The sequence below is a fragment of the Palaemon carinicauda genome, chromosome 30 (assembly GCF_036898095.1).
Source record: "Palaemon carinicauda isolate YSFRI2023 chromosome 30, ASM3689809v2, whole genome shotgun sequence".
Taxonomy (NCBI): Eukaryota; Metazoa; Arthropoda; class Malacostraca; order Decapoda; family Palaemonidae; genus Palaemon; species Palaemon carinicauda.
Window position 1 is genome coordinate 34,931,682 of NC_090754.1, and position 18,540 is coordinate 34,950,221.

Below are 18,540 nucleotides of genomic sequence, written 5' to 3' on the forward strand. Positions count from 1 at the left end.
TATATCTTTGCAACTTTATTGATTTCAATATAGAACTAATCCAAAAAAAATTTATGGTGTTCCTTATCTTGGCAGACTATCAATCTTATCCTCGGTAGACTCTTCCCATAAAGGAGTAGCATTATTGTTTCCTTACAACTTTTACATTTTTTGGCCAAAATTCACCCCCACCCTCCCGTGAATATATAATTATTTGCCAATATAGATAATTATTAACCATACACATTATATAATTCAGACGAAAACCCTATGTACCCTTTAGTGGTTTCTATTATATCTTGAAAAAAATTTGATATACAATATTTGTTTACGCATGCGCAGCTGTGGTGGCTGATGTGGTAACGTCCCGGACTTGTGAACATCAGACTGGGGTTCGAGTCATCAGCAGCCATTCACTGGCCCTGCTTGGTCCTAGCTTTGGTGGCGAGGGGACTTGGGGTTCTGATCATATGTGTATATGGTCAGTCTCTAGGGCATTGTCCTGCTCGATAGGGCAATGTCACTATCCCTTGCCCATGCCATTCATTAGCGGCCTTTAAACCTTTAATTACAGAGCAAAGAAAGTAACATTAGGGCTTAAAAGTGGATGGGAAGTGAACCTATAATCTCAGATATGTGTCAGAATATTTTGGAGTCGATAAAAAATAGAGAAGAAATAAAAATACCAAGAATTGGTAATTACCAAAATCTCTAGTTTCTACCAATGAAAGTACGGCATATACTGACCAAATGAAGCATAAACTACATTCATTTAACATTAGATTTTCTGTATTGGATGTAAAACCATCAATAACCTGCAATGTTAACCCTAAATTTGTGATGTTTTAATCAAACTGACCCAGGAATTTTGCAATATTAAAATTCTTGTTTATATCTGTGAAGTTTGTTGTTTTAAGTAGGTAGGTTGGCTTCATTAATTTCTGTACACTGACGTGAAGTGTACCTGTTTTAATGGAGTTAACTGTACAAATATCTCTCTCTCTCTCTCTCTCTCTCTCTCTCTCTCTCTCTCTCTCTCTCTCTCTCTCTCTCTCTCTCTCTCTCATTTTTATTACTTTCTACCCATGAATGAAATCTCTTTGCTGGCTCCAGGCAACATTAATTACTCCTACCCTTTTCTCCTCTTCCCCTTTATAAGTTTATTAACAATGGACTAATTGGAAAAAACTCATCATCATAGATTATGACCTTCGTCCGAATTGCTAATGAGTTTAGGGGAATGATTCGTTGTCTGCATTGACTTCAGTCTTCAGACAAATAGAATCTTTTCCTTATTTCACTTTCCCATTTCCATTTCCTCAGAATTAGACGGGATTATAATGCGATACAATTGTCAATATACGCCTACGTCTAAAACGCTCTGTGGGTATTCAAATCATACAGGGAAACCAACTATGCTAAATTACTAACAAAAATAAAAATCAGAATGATATTAATGATAATGAGAAGATAATTAAAATATGTTCTCCTTTGGCATATTTCCCTGTTTACAACTTCCTCTGTCTTAGAATCTATTAGCTGTATTTATTTCTAAGAGAACCGCTCTACCAGACGGAATGCAATTGATAATTCTATGTAATTAGACTCATGTTATTAATTGACAGAATTGTTCGCTGCAATTGTATCTTGTTGCTATTATTATCGAATGAAAGTTTGAAACTATATATATATATATATATATATATATATATATATATATATATATATATATATATATATATATATATATATTTATATATATATATATTTTTGGGCTCAAGCCATGTCGTCCTGATGGAAGTTCCTATAGGGTAGCTTCCTAGGGTATATTACAACTACGGCGATATTCCCAGAGAATTTACCTTAAGGTACCAGAATTCTAACTCCTGGAGCGAGTATCCCTCGTGAAAGGGATATCGCGACATATCAGAGGACGTATTCTAGACACGCCACATGGCAATCTACATCCTGGACAGAGATTTCGTCTCGTAGGAGGTGATTGGCGAGATACGAATTCGGGAAAGAAAAAGGGGAGCCGCTCCCAAGGCTTCCCTATCCCCCGATTCGTATGCGTGCCTGGCGCCAATCCTGGCGCCATCTGTATTCCTTTTTGCGTAGCTTAACTACTCGGTGTTTTTTCCTGTTTTTCTCGCAAATCTTGGATTTATTCTACTTTTCATGGCTTCTCCGTCTTCGTCGGCCTCTGATAAGTTGAGTATAGTGTCTTTTATGTATAAATGTAGGCTCTTGGTAAAATTTTGAATGATTAATAGGATTAATCTTTGATACAAGAGCCGTAGCCTACCAGAGGCGTCTTGGACGCTGTCGCTCGCTAGGTATAAATTAGTTAGTCAGAGCGACATTCCTGGTTGTTTTGCTTTAATAAATTTTAGCTATTTAGCATTACATAGGATTTCCTTTCGTGCTTAGTATTATTTGGCGAAGTATTCGCCATTCTGGCCTACGCTAGGCCATGTAGCCTAGTCGTTTGGTCCTAGTACTTCATGCATGATTATGGTTTTTCCGAGTGTAATTAAAATTTTATTGAAGCTTTAGGCTATATTTTATACATTTTAGACTGTGTGGAATATTTCCAAGATAGTATACGAGTGAGTTTCGGTGATTTAGGTAATCGATTCTCTTGGTACCTAGGCTAGTTGCTTATGGAGCCTTAGTATACTTTATCATACTCCCCGGTTGCTTTCTTTTCTTCGGAGAAGGTATGCAATCCCTTTCCCTCTGTTTAAGCCTTGGGCTTATCCCTAAGTGGTTTTTTCCGAATTTATTATCGATAAAACTATACTAGGGTGTTACTGTACCTTCCTGTTCCTGTAGTTATGGTTCAAGAGGGACAGAACAACAGAGTTTTTTAGTCTGAGTCTGTGTTGTCTGTTTTGGGGCTGAGTCCCCCTCGCTGACCTAACACAGACAAAGGGAGCTTAGCTCCCTTAGGTCACTACCGAAGGTTTCTGTGGATATGATTCCTTCTTTTGTGATCTACCAGACTAGTCCTTGTTGCTGTTCTCGGGGGAGGATAAGTTCTTTCCCTGGGAGTAGCAACGCCTTCCTTGCTTTGGTGCTCTGGGAGCTGGCAAGTATTGCTGGCCTTTCCCCTTAGATCTCCCTTAGGCTAAGATAAGTTTCTTGGCTGCGGGTGATCTGTCACTAAAGCAAGGTTGGCAGGACCCTCTTGTCCCTTCCCCCTCTTTCTTCGTAATGGCCGAGCCATTACTGTACTGTACGTCGTTCTACATCTGGACCTAGTATAGGTTAGGATGTGGAATTGACTCAGCCCCTTGCCGGCCGGCAGAGCTGCTGGCCGGCAGGGGTCTTACTGTACTGTACGTCGTTCTACATCTGGACCTAGTATAGGTTAGGATGTGGAATTGACTCGGCCCCTTGCCGGCCGGCAGAGCTGCTGGCCGGCAAGGGTCTCATGTTTTCGAGTGCTGCCCGGACCTCTCTTGGTCCCTCATCCATGCCTGCCGGCAGAGCCAGACGGCATTGGTCAGGAAGCCTGAATTAGTTTCTCCCCTTCCTTATATGCACTCTTTCGGTTGCCGGGCTTGGAGGTAGTGTACACTCTTATCCCGGCATCCATTCTATTTTTCTTCTATGCTGTACCTGACCCGGCTGCCGGCCTATGAGGCCGGCAGCCGGGCAGGTGTAGTCCTCTGGATCTTTTGCTGCCGGCTGGCATCGGTCTTGTACCTTTGCAGGCCGGCTTATGTCAGCCCTTGTCTGCCGGTCACCAAGAGTGTGGCCGGCAGCTGGGTACTACCTTGTGTAGTTGTTGCCCGGCAGCCATTGCCGGCCAACATTGGCTGTTACCGGCCGGCAGTTGCTGCCGACCGGCACAGGCATTTGAACCAGAGTGCTGCCGCCCTATAGCTGTTAAGTAGTATACTTTAAAGCTAGTTGTGGTGTGTGCCGGCCGGCAAAGGCAGGCCGGCACACATCCCCCTATACTGTACTAGTATTCTTCAGTATATCATATACAGTAAGAAGAAAACTATGGTAAGGGTTTTGGTACAGCACTATGTCTTCTAACACTATTGTGTTTTCTTGCACATCCCTTTGCTGTTGCCCTCTGATAGGAAGCTGAGTTCTTTCCTGTCTATTATCCAGGTTTTTAAAATCATTGCTTAGGTGTGAGCTCCACCTGTTTCCTCTGGAAACCTTGCATTGGTTACTCTAGAAGAGATAAACCATTTTGATTTTATTATCTGGAAGGCTGCAACAATGGGTTGTGAGGGAAACACAAGTGTGTGTCTTTCCTTTATGAATTGTTATGCTATACTATGCATATCCAGTGATACATAGTTCACTTGATACTCATGGAAATTTCTTCTCTTTACAGGAGGACCCTCCGAAGTGCGGAAATGTTTTCTGCAACGTCCGCAGCAAGAACCTCTGCAGACATGAGTGTTGTAGGAGACACGCAGCATGCGCTGTCTCCAAGGATGATCTCCAGTATTGGGACCCTCAGGTATGTACTGTATGCACTAACCTGATTACTGAGGCTTTTGATTCCCCTAGAACGGCGGAATCAAGGGATATAGCAAGGGAGAAGCTTCGTACTTGGGTAAGGGGCTTCAAGAAGAACACCTCTGGCCCTTATCTTCCAAGTGAGAAGATGAGGGCGTATCTTTTTCCCCAGGCATCAGCTGATGCAGTGATTCCCCAGCCTCAAGAGGAGATCCCTCAAGATCAAGTCCAGGTGGACGTGGAAGTCGCAGTCGCGATGCAAGACATCCAGTTAGATGACAGGATGTCTGACCTGGACGAACGTTTGGAACAAGACCTCCTGGCAGAAGGTCAGGATGAAGTTCAAACCCCGGATGTCGTAGAGGATGAGGTCGACGAGGTGTCGGCTACTCCGGTTCAGATTCCGGAGCCTATCCCCTCAACATCGGCCGTTCTCCCAGTAGAACTGGGACAGGCCCTCTCTTCGATTGTTGGAATGATCCAACAAATGCAGAAGGAGAATCAGGAGAAGGCGGCTGCTATGGAACTGCGTATGCAGTCCCTGGCAGAATCACGTGGGCCCCGGAAAAGGCTCAATGTGAAAGACCTTCCCTTATGCTCAGATGCTAACCCATGGAGGTATGCTGAGCACATGCCGATGACGACTGGAAAGATCGTCATCTCGGATAAGCTGGGTTCAGTTCCCCTAGAGGAGGTGGAATTCTGGCCCAGCAAGGCATCATATCCGGACTGCTATGTCCGGCTGAGAAAAGAACCAGCTTCAAGGGAGGAGACAGAGCCGAAGGAGGTCATAATTATGGACCATGCTAAGGCTCAAGCCCTACTTTCATCCTCGATGAAAGAGAGGGGCTTCTCTAACTCGAAGGTAGCTGCATTGAGCAAGAAGCTCCCTTCTTTTGTGTCCTCTCCTGCTAGAGCCTTCCCCTTTCTACAGAAAGGGTTTGCGGCTGTCCTAAAGGCAGTCGAGGCCGGCAAGCCTTGCCCCTTCCTGGAGGAGTGTAAACCCTTGTCGCTGACCCTGCCTATGGACCACAAAGACTGGAAGGATGTCCATCTGACATTCTCAGTGGGAAAGTTGGAGGCTGATATTGCCGGACGGCAATTCGGCGAGGACCTCCCCAAGCTGTCCGACTCTCTTTTACGAAGAGAGTTCGAGACAAAAGAAAGACTGGCTGCCTCAATGTCTCATCAGACTACTCTTGAGACGATGGCAAGTGACCCCAAGGTCCATGAAATGTTCATGGTAGTGGCTAAGTCTCGCCTAGCCACAGTGACGAAGGACCTTTATGGCTTCGTCAAGGCAAGGAGAGCTTGCAGGGAGTTCGTGTTCACCGGGGCTACGGTGAGACACGAGCCAAGGAAGTTAATCTCCTCCAACATTTGGGGAAAAGACCTTTTCCCTACCGATGTGGTCAAAGAAGTTGTTGATAAGGCCTCCGTGGAGAATAGAAACCTTCTCCAGAAGTGGGGCCTGGCTATCAAAAGAAAGTCTTCCCCGGATGAGGGTCCTCAACCAAAGAGGAAGAATATGAGGACTAGGCTACCGTTTCGGCCAGCCAAGCCTTTTAGACAGCAACAGCAACTGCAATTGCCTTTGCCTCCAGTGCCCCAGATGGTGGCACAAACCCCGACTACTTTTCAGTGGGTACCCCAGGCTGTGCCAGGTCAGTCAACCACATTCACCCCAACGTTCGAAGGACAGTCTTCTTCCTTTCATGCAAAACCTAGAGGAGCAGCCAGAGGCTCGTCTAGGCGCCCCTCAAGGGGAAGGGGATTCAGAGGTGGTCGTGGTCAGGGAGGCAAGACCTCAGGACGGCAGTCCAAGTGAAACGATACCGGTAGGAGGGAGTCTGATGAAATTTTGGGATCGCTGGACCTTCGATCCCTGGGCCCAAAGCCTACTCAAGAATGGACTGGGCTGGAGCTGGTACAGCACTCCACCCCCGTGCCTTCAGTTTTTCCAACACTCCACCCCCGTTCTGGAGGAGTACGTTCAAGAACTGTTGGAGAAAAAGGTGATCCGAAAGGTGAAGTCCATCAAATTCCAAGGGAGGCTGTTTTGTGTTCCCAAGAAAGACTCGGAAAAGCTCAGAGTCATTCTGGACTTGTCGCCACTCAACAAGTTCATAGTGAATTGCAAATTCAAGATGCTAACACTGCAACACATAAGGACCTTACTGCCCAAGAGGGCATACTCAGTCTCTATAGACTTGTCAGACGCCTATTGGCACATTCCAATCAGCCGTCGACTCTCCCCCTACCTAGGGTTCAGGCTACAACGGAGACTATACGCCTTCAGAGCCATGCCATTCGGGCTAAACATAGCCCCAAGGATTTTCACGAAGCTTGCGAGCGCAGCTCTCAAACAATTACGCCTAGAGGGAATTCAGGTAGCAGCCTACCTGGACGACTGGCTGGTGTGGGCAGCATCCGAGACCGAATGCTTGCAAGCTTCCAGTCAGGTGATCCAGTTCCTAGAGTACCTAGGCTTCAAGATCAACAGAAAAAAGTCTCGACTTTCTCCATCCCAAAAGTTCCAGTGGCTGGGAATCCACTGGGACCTTTTGTCACACAGTTTCTCCATCCCGACGAAGAAAAGGAAGGAGATAGCGGGCTCTGTCAAGAGACTTCTAGATTCCGAAAGGATATCAAGACACGAACAGGAGAGGGTACTACGCTCTCTCCAGTTTGCTTCAGTGACAGACCCAGTGCTAAGAGCACAGCTAAAGGATGCAACCGGAGTTTGGAGAAGGTATGCATCAAACGCGCGAAGAGATCTGAGAAGACCAGTGCCGCCTCGGCTACGTACTCTTCTCAGGCCTTGGTCCCAAGCCAGACATCTAAAGAAGTCGGTTCTTCTTCAGCCACCTCCCCCGTCGATGACGATTCACTCAGACGCCTCAAAGGAGGGATGGGGAGGTCACTCTCATCGGAAAAAAGTCCAGGGGACTTGGTCCAAGCTATTCAGGACCTTTCATATAAACTTTCTAGAAGCTATGGCAGTGCTCCTTACCTTAAAGAAAGTCTCCCAGCGTCACTCGATCCACATAAGATTGGTGATGGACAGCGAGGTGGTTGTGAGATGCTTGAATCGACAAGGGTCGAGGTCACCACCTCTCAACCAGGTGATGTTAGCCATTTTCCGATTGGCGGAAAAGAAGAAGTGGTACCTGTCGGCAGTTCACCTTCAAGGAGTCCGCAATGTGACAGCGGACGCTCTATCCAGGTTCACACCGATAGAGTCGGAATGGTCCTTAGACGCAGGATCATTCTCCTTCATTCTGAATCAAGTCCCAGAACTGCAGATAGACCTCTTTGCGACGAAAGACAACAAGAAGTTGCCCCTGTACGTGTCCCCGTACGAGGACCCCTTAGCGGAAGCAGTGGACGCGATGTCCCTCGACTGGAACAGATGGTCCAGGATTTATCTGTTCCCGCCTCACAACCTTCTGTTGAGGGTCCTCAACAAACTGAGATCCTTCAAGGGGGTAGCGGCAATAGTGGCCCACAAGTGGCCGAACAGTATGTGGTTCCCCTTGGCGTTGGAACTACAGATGAAGTTTGTGCCGCTACCACATCCAGTTCTGACCCAGCGAGTCCAGAAGTCGACTGTCTGCGCTTCATTACAGAAAACCCGGACCCTGCAGCTCATGATTTTCTCGCCCTTGCGGTGAGAAAGCGTTTCGGGATTTCGAAAGCCAGCATAGACTTCCTAGAGGAATATAAGTGCAAATCGACTAGAAGGCAATATGAGTCATCTTGGAGAAAATGGGTGGCCTTTGTAAAGGCAAAGAATCCGCAGGAGATCTCAACAGACTTCTGCTTATCTTTCTTCATCCACCTCCATGGCCAAGGGTTGGCAGCTAACACGATTTCAGTGTGTAAATCTGCTTTGATGAGACCCATTTTATTTGCCTTCCAGATCGACCTAGGTAACGAGATCTTTAATAAAGTTCCGAAAGCCTGCGCTAGGCTCAGACCTTCAGCACCTCCAAAGCCCATCTCATGGTCTTTAGACAAAGTTCTTCATTTCGCCTCCCTGTTGAGCAATGAAGAATGTGCGTTAAAGGATTTGACGCAAAAAGTTATTTTCCTATTTGCACTCGCGTCCGGGGCCAGGGTTAGTGAGATCGTAGCCCTCTCGAGAGAGGCAGGTCGTGTTCAGTTCCTGGATGGGGGGGATCTGAACCTGTTTCCGGATCCTACGTTTCTCGCCAAGAATGAGTTACCCACCAACAGGTGGGGTCCCTGGAGAATCTGCCCTCTGAAAGAAGATGCATCTCTATGTCCAGTAGAATGCCTAAAGGTCTATCTTCGTAGAACTTCAGACTTCAAGGGTGGTCAACTATTCAGGGGAGAAACATCAGGCTCAAATTTATCTCTGAATCAACTCAGAGCGAAAATCACATATTTTATTCGCAGAGCGGATCCTGACAGTACACCCGCAGGTCACGATCCGAGGAAAGTTGCCTCATCCCTAAATTTCTTTAATTGTATGGATTTTGAACATCTCCGTTCATACACGGGCTGGAAGTCTTCCAGGGTGTTCTTTCGCCACTATGTGAAGCAAGTAGAGGAACTTAAGAGATCTGTGGTAGCAGTGGCTCGTGTAGTTAACCCTACTGTTTAACTCTGCGAGGAACAGTGGTCTTAATTGGGACGATTAAGTCCAGGGTGAGTGTGTAGGTACATACTGTACTACAAACTAAATGAGGGCACCAAGTGCCTACATAGACTGTTCCTTCTTTCAAAGGTGAACCTAGCATAAGTACAGACATGTGTGCCGAGCGTTTCTAACGCTAATGTGATTGATTTGTAATACAGACTTTTATGACTTGATACCTCGGTATCTTATTAAAGTGGCGTTTAATGGTTTTTTTTTTCAGATAAACAAGTTCTGTTTACTATCATACTTATGCTTAAAGTTTTGGGTTATCCTCTTTTATATATATATATATATATATATATATATTTTTTGTTAACCTGTCTGTTTATTGTCTGTCAATAAACTTGTTCTTGAGAACCTTGCGTCTCTTTCACCTGTGTCAATTTATTGGTATAATTGAGCATTTAATTCTATGTATCTTATCTGGGATAATTCTGATAGAATTGTTCTGTTAAGCAAGCTATGTTGCATTGGTTTATGTAGTCCCCTAATGGGAGGACTCCGTCCCATAAAGGGACGAGGGCGGTTTTATTAGTTTCTTCCTATGCGGATATAAACCTTTGTCCAATACAAGTATTGTGCGGATTACTGGTCAATATATATTGACGCAGTGGTTCTATACAAACTATGCTTTACTTAATATAGGGCGAGACCACTATATTAGCTTGCCTGGTATTCATACATAGATATATGTACTCTTCGAGACTTTTCCAGAGTCTAGTAGGACTCTTCCCTGTAGGGGGCAGGAAGCTCTAACATAGTTTATAGTTAGTTGAAAAGATGTATAACGGTAACATCTTAGGTCTCTAGGTCTAGTCGACCGGAAAAAAAAAAAAAAAAAATTACCTCCGGGGAGTACGGCACGTTCTGAGAATCCACAGATACAGTAATGCTCTGGTACACTTCCATCAGGACGACATGGCTTGAGCCCAAAAAACGGATTTTGAGCGAAGCGAAAAATCTATTTTTGGGTGAGATGGCCATGTCGTCCTGATGGACCCGCCCTTGCCTTTCTAAGAAAGGGCTGTAGGACCCCTCCCTACATACAGTACCTGTAGCACCTCGTGTACGCTACAAGGAATACAGATGGCGCCAGGATTGGCGCCAGGATTGGCGCCAGGATTGGCGCCAGGCACGCATACGAATCGGGGGATAAGGAAGCCTTGGGAGCGGCTCCCCTTTTTCTTTCCCGAATTCGTATCTCGCCAATCACCTCCTACGAGACGAAATCTCTGTCCAGGATGTAGATTGCCATGTGGCGTGTCTAGAATACGTCCTCTGATATGTCGCGATATCCCTTTCACGAGGGATACTCGCTCCAGGAGTTAGAATTCTGGTACCTTAAGGTAAATTCTCTGGGAATATCGCCGTAGTTGTAATATACCCTAGGAAGCTACCCTATAGGAACTTCCATCAGGACGACATGGCCATCTCACCCAAAAATAGATTTTTCGCTTCGCTCAAAATCCGTTATATGTATATATATATATATATATATATATATATATATATATATATATATATATATACTGTATGTATATATATATACTGTACAGTATATATATATATATATATATATATATATATATATATATATATATATATACTGTATGTATATATATATATGTATATATATATATACTGTATGTATATATTTATATATATATATATATATATATATATATATATACTGTATGTATATATATATATATGTATATATATATATATACTGTATGTATATATTTATATATATATATATATATATATATATATATATATATATATATATATATATATATATATATATACTGTATGTATATATTTATATATATATATATATATATATATATATATATATATATATATATATATATATATATATATATATATATATATATATATATATATATATATATATATATATATATATATATATATATTATATATATTATATATATTATATTATATTATATTATATATATATATATATATATATATATATATATATATATATATATATATATATATATATATACTATGTATATGTGTATATATGTATATACATAAGTGTGTGTAGCATATGTGCATACTGTTTGCATTTATAGTATGGTGCCATTATGTAAGTGTATGTATAATTTTGCAAACATAAATACATACAAACACATACGTATATGTACACACACGTACACACAAACGCACACGCACACTTATATATATATATATATATATATATATATATATAAAGGTGTATGTATGTATGAATATACGTGTATATATGTACACAGTATATGCATAAGTGTATGTACCATATGTGTATACTGTATACTATATGTATGAAATTATAGTATGGTGCCATTATGTAAGTGTATGTATAACTTTACTGACAAATACACATATACACACATATATGTATATATACATATATATATATATATATATATATATATATATATATATATATATATATATGTATGTATGTATGTATGTATGTATGTGTGTATGTGGCTCTGTGTGTGCACACACACACACACACACACACACACATATATATATATATATATATATATATATATATATATATATATATATATATATATATATATATACACAGTGTATATATATATATATATATATATATATATATATATATATATATATATATATATATATATATATATACACTGTATATATACATATACTGTATATATATATATATATATATATATATATATATATATATATATATATATATATATATATATATATATATATATATATATATATATATATATATATATATATATATATATATATATATATATATATATATATATATATATATATATATATATATATATATATATATATATATATATATATATATATATATATATATATATACATACATATAAAGATCATCCACAGGACGTTTATACTGCATGCTCAAAATATGTACAGTAGGATCATTTTTATGTCCACTAGAGAGAGAGAGAGAGAGAGAGAGAGAGAAAATATCCATTTTCGTGAATCTTTAAATGGACTACCGAAACAACAATTTAATTGTTGTAAAAAATGGGCTTTTCACTTTTCATGTCTTACGACTTTAGGTATGTAATATCTTTATTATAGTATAGTCAGCAATATCAGAACTTCTTTTTAGCAGATTCGCTTAAATGATAAGTGTCAGTGTTATGATTTGGGTGACATCTTGGTTACCTGTAGTAAGATTGTATTCTCAAAGATCTTTATTCGTTCCCTTTCAATTAGGGAAACTTCCATGTTGCAGAAAAATCTTGGCGAATACTGCTAGGAGAGGCCTCTGAAATTTCTATTTTGCGTGATGCTTGTATTTTTCTATATCAACTTAAAAATCGATCCTGATTATGTAAGAGGAGTGTTTAAATACATTATTTAGCTAGACCTTTCACAAACGGAGAGCATAAGTACCCTATTTCTACGGATATCACAATGTACTGACATTGGGAAACCTAAGGCTGTTATGATGTTAGTTATGTTGTACACTTTTTTTTTATTTTTTTTTTTACAAACACTTTATAGAGATAGAATAAGTTGGTAGCAGATGGTAACATTTTCTCTTTCTAAGGAAAGTTGTGGTATGAAAACCTTTCTTTACTTAATATTAACGAAGGCTGTTAGGTACTTAACTCGGAGAATGTTTGTAAGTGTGTTGAAATTCTTTCTATTTATAGTATTTAACAAGTAACATTGTGATGTCTTTGGTGACGGAAATAGAGCAGTGACTTAGAGGTGATGGAGCATAACATTAAGGTCAATGAATGTTCTCTTCTTTTCAGTCTCAAAATTTTTATACCTATGGCAACTATCGTATTACTTTCCCATCGATAATGGAAATAACTTTTGATGGGGGTTACATTCTTATAGAAATTTTGATCAATGAAATAAAAGCAAGTTTTAATTTCTTGGAAAATGTCATTTATAGGTACAGTTTACACACTACTTATTCTTTTAAGATATGAATCTGATTTAATGGAGCAAATGCTGGTCGAGTAAAAACTTTGTAAAAGATTTATGGCAAAATTAGAATGACTCTTAAATATATTAAATGAAGCGTCGTTACACATAACAGTAGTCTCGTTTTATGGGAGTTGAATATTATCATTTGAAGTGAAACTTCTCTTGTATTTTTGACTTAATTCTTTTAACGGATCCTAAAATTTGTCCATTCTGTATCTGCCTTTTGATTGCCAGTATATAACACTAAATTACGTTTGATTGGCTAAGGTTATATTGGAATTATACCACATTTCTTTTGAATAGGAAAAAAGAAATTTTGCAAAGATCTTTTATTTTTTCAATTCTTCTGAGAGTAGTAAATAAGTTTCTCAAAACTTTTGTACTTCGACTGGGTGATCTATTGGAAGAAATTGACTTCTCAAAATATCAGGTAAACCTGTCATCCTTTACTCGGATGACTGAAATTCAATTACCCCCAGAGATATTTCTCTCAAGGCTACTCAAGTGAGACGTGGCTAGAGTAAAAATAAATGCGAGTGATACAGTGGATATATTTGTTCCTTTATACATTGAGCTGTCTTTTAATATTTCCTCAAGCCTTTTGTATCATAATCTGCCAATGGTTATCATAATTACCTTTACGAGATTATATTTATAGATCTTGAAACCTAGGATTTATGATCTCATTACTTCATAAATTGATGTAATATGTAAATCAAAAGCGTATTTCCATTCATATAATTATATTATGAAATTTTCACCCAAATATCTGCTATGAACTAATGTTGGTTTTTAGCATGGAAGATAACTCAAAATCAGTCAATCGACAAAACTTTAATCTAACGAAGGTCAACAATGTATGATCAATCAGTAGTGAATAATGATTGTTACCGTTACCATCGCCCATTCTTATTGCTTTATAGAAGTACCATTTTTCTATTTATTTCACAACAACTAATTTTACCTGTAATGTCTACTATTGTTCGTATGTCATTAACATATTCTCCCCTATAGTGTTAAGAAAATATGATCATTGACATACCAATAGCTTGGCTATTCACGTCAGTTTTTACAATGTAAACACCCATTACGGTGTTGCCATACCATTTTCCTAAATCACAAGGACGAGAGGTGAAGGAATACTTTGAGGTAATCGTACCTCTAAATGCATAAAACATAGCACGTTGGTATGAATAAAAAATAGCAGAATTTTCTATTAGATACCTTTTCTATAAGAAGCTGTATATCAAGGAATGAACAAATATGTCTGAAAGCTGTAAATTGTTTTAATGTCGATCGACGTTATATATATTGATATGGAAGTAAGTGTTTTGGGGCTTAGTATTGTATTTAACAAATCTCCCATTTTTTTGTACAGGGCAGTATTCAACTTTAGATTTTTTGTTTATGCAAAATTTAGGCTTACAATTTACACTGTTAAAAAAAATGCCGTTAAAAAGTGAAAATCCTGGAATAAATGTTGTCGGACATTGTCCGTTTTAAAAACGGATATATTGACGTTAAGGAGTAACATTACGGTCAGCAACCAATGAAATAACAAAGGGGGTACAAATTACGGTAGCTGAGAACAATACATTTTTACGGAGAATTCCCGATTTCAATGAGCTTTTTTAACAGTGTACCTCAAGTATATTATTAAGTATTGACGGTATTAAAGTTTACAATTGCAGTGAAGCAGATTTAAAAAAAAAGTTTACTGTATTGTGCATGCTACCCAAATGAAGAGTATAATCGAGTTTGAAATTAAATTTTGTATAACTTGTTTGGTGTTATTGCTGTTGAATTCAACAGTAATGCCTTCCGTTGTAATAGCTTTTCTTTATTAAACTTATACACCATAATTTTCAAATAAATATTTACAAAAGGGTAACAACAGAGGAAATCTTGTGAATCGCATACATATAGGCATAGTGTATAAATTGCTTAAATGCATGATTTTGGGATAAGTAAAACCTTAATTATATTCGGGGTCAGATGACTAGGATCGCAGCTCCCCAGTTTTCGGAATATTTGTTTACTTAAAGGTGAGAGGAGAAAGCACAATGAAATGAATAGGAATGAAATTTTACCCAGAATATTTCCCACTAAATACGAGATATATTCATGAATTCAGCATAATTTAAGAGTGTTAATTTTAGTTTTGTAATTTGGAATTTTGTTATGAAATGTATGAAGATTTGTAGAAAGCATAATAAGTAATTATATTTTGCTGAGATGGCTAATTGAATAATTATTTTGGTAATTTAAATAAAAACTTCCCGAGTAGATAGATATAAAACGATGTATTGTATTTTATTTCAATTGTTCACTATTTCTCTTTTAGTTTATTTATTTCATTGTTTCCTTTCCTCACTGGGCTACTTTTCCCTGTTGCATCCCTTGGGCTTATAACCTCCTGATTTTCCAACTAGAGTTGTAGCTTAGCTGCTGCTAATAATAATAACTTGTTGAATGTGCTGTAGGAAATGTTTCCCATAGGTCTTCATAAAATTGATTTCTTTCTTGTATCTATCAGTGTAAGCCTGTAATAAACTTGGGTACCTGAAGTTACTGGTCCCTGGTATTTGGGCTAAAATGAGATTATCCGAGGATGAGGATGACATATTGTATATTACTTACCGATGGTGACCTTTATTGTAAACTGGGAGCCAGATAACCTTGAATGATCTGCTGTTGACTTTCACTTTATATATATTTCAAATATGACAGGAAATGTAAAGGTTATCAATCATTTGATTTTGAGGAAACTTGACTCCAAAGCTGGAAAATCATATATAATTGTAATCTAGAAACTTGAAAGTTCTTCTCCCTTAACACTATAGCCTAACCTTACATAGATGCACTTGACACTGATTGGGATGTTTTTCAACTAAAATCAACATCTGTTTTACTGAAGATGAATCTTTTACATGGGTGAAGGAGGATTTGAAAGACAGTCTATAGGATATAGAATAAATTCTATGGCCTTTATAGATTCGAAAAGCTGATCAATTCAATGTAAATCTCAGTTTTTTCCTAAGCTAGACTGGGTAAATTGTGTACATCTGGAGGCGTTAATAACTTTCATAGAGCATTCATCAAAGACTTAAAAATTCCATTGGGTAATTAATACTCTCAGGTCATTAAGGCTTCAATAGCTGGTATCTGAAGCTGCTGGATATTCATGATAGTTGATTTAGGAATCGATAATGATGCATGGCTTCTTTCAAATTTTATGAGGAAGTCCTGGAGTGCTAGACTAATCATTCACCGTAGCTAACCTTTTACACAAACTTAAGATCTCTTGAATGCTTGCTTAACCATTGATTAAGCAATATTAACGCTCCTATATGCACCCGCGAGTGAAATTTCTGAATAGTTTCAAAAACTTTTAGTTATTCTCTGCGATGAATAGCCTGAAATAAACGTCGTTGATGATAGTTATATATCATGGGATAAATTGTGGTTCACGTTCTTACAAAGCCTTTATAAGAATGGATAGACAACAATACTATCAGTTAAGAAATAACTGGCTATTAGCAGTAGCATAAAAATCTAGTGACTTTAAAGCTGTTTATCTGAATGTGCTTTTCATAGTATTGATTTTCAATATACCTATTTAGTTATTGTGAAATTAATTTTTGCCTTATGTTCTGTTACCACAAAGCCTTACACGTTTAATTTTCCATTTAAATAAACAATTCATGATTCTCTTCGTCGTTTAAAAGTGTAATAAGTATATTTCATGAAAAAAAAAAAAATCACAGTATATGTGTAAAACATTTTCTGGCCGAGATTAGAAAGTGGGTTATACTCGATCATGGAAGGTTTCAAGATAAAAATTATCGAAAATAGTTTATTTACCCCGCGTAGTGTGCATCATAAATAATATTGCATTAATTTAAATATAACTAACAATCTAATCTTTTTAATTCTTGATGTCACCAATAGATGCTACTATTATCCGAAATGACGTAACGTTTACTATAGGAATTAAGTGTTTTTCAAGCGTCCTTGCCAACGTTCGTTCCCTCTTCAGCAATTGGTTGAATTCAACAACATTCTCCCAACAGTTTTAGTTTCTCAACCTGGAGTGTCGACGTCGAGCGTTAATTCAAGTTTAACAGGTATTTAGATGTTTGGTGGTCTTTCGAGGGAGATCCAAAGTAATCACTTCTTTGCACACGATTATCGAAAGTTTTTCCCTTTTGTTTATAATGAATCATTGCTACTTTTAGCAATACTGACGGAAGAGTCTCTAGTATATAAATCTTTCAAGTTTGTTACAAGTCGTATGATAATTGAAATATCTTTTTAAGAGATAAGTTAAGGCAAATACACATGTTCAAATTAGAAATAATTTCTTATAGGAATCGATGTCTTTAGTATCTAAAAGAATTAATAGATACATAATGAGTGCTCTTTACTGAATTGCACGAGATTTTAGTTAAGTGACTGTAGATACCATTTTCTTAATTTTTAAGCTTTCAAGTGTCGTGTAATATTTACTGTTTTTTTTCCGGATGTACCCTGTTGGTTTTATATTACATTAGCACAATTTTCTCAAATAGATTTTAACCTGCACACTTCAATAAAACGTTACTATTACATTCATTTAAACACATTACCGTGAATTGCTGGGTAATGATAACCGATGTAATCAAATAGTGTGTATAATATCAATTACCGTCGAAATACTAACCCACGGGGCTAACGCGTGTAGTGAAACATCTTCCACTTGCCAGAGCATAGGAGCAATTAGATAATGTTTAATCACAGAGCAAAAAACAATAATCATTAGCTCAATTAACTTAGGAGATAGTCTGGGAGGTAGTCATACGATGATCACTGTTTCGAACGACTCCATAGAAAATGGGAGGGAAAGTCTCGTTTTCTATGGGTCCGGAGGTCTTGGCGAATGAAAGCTCCAGTGTTTTGACCGTATCTCATTAATGTTACTCGGTAGTCAACCCACCAAAACTCATTTCCTATGGATATCCTCCAGAAATCATTACAAAAAACCTTCAAAACACTTATAATTAAAACATATCCCCGTTTTCAAAGCAGTTAAGATAGTTTAATATAATTATGTACTCTGAACTGCATTTTCCAGCTCATGTTTTTGTCTTTAATCTTGACTAGTGTTATATATATATATATATATATATATATATATATATATATATATATATATATATATATATATATATATATATACATATATATATATATATATGTATATATGTATATATGTATATATGTATATATGTATATATGTATATATATATATATATATATATATATATATATATATATATATATATATATATATATATATATATATATAAAGATAAAGGAACGCATCCACCAAAAAATTTTTTTTTCGATAAATCCTAACTTCCATCGTGGAT

At 38.0% G+C, this 18,540-nt stretch overlaps 1 long non-coding RNA gene across 4 annotated transcripts in view; it reads left to right on the top strand.

The window, feature by feature from the left end:
- The first annotated feature begins 17,147 nt into the window (after positions 1-17,147).
- The window catches only part of LOC137623706 (uncharacterized), a 43,807-nt gene continuing 42,414 nt past the window's right edge, over positions 17,148-18,540 (top strand). For all 4 annotated transcript variants that reach the window (XR_011040620.1, XR_011040623.1, XR_011040622.1 and 1 more), the window contains exon 1: positions 17,148-17,256. This is a non-coding gene — a long non-coding RNA (uncharacterized lncRNA). The remainder of the gene's footprint in view (positions 17,257-18,540) is intronic.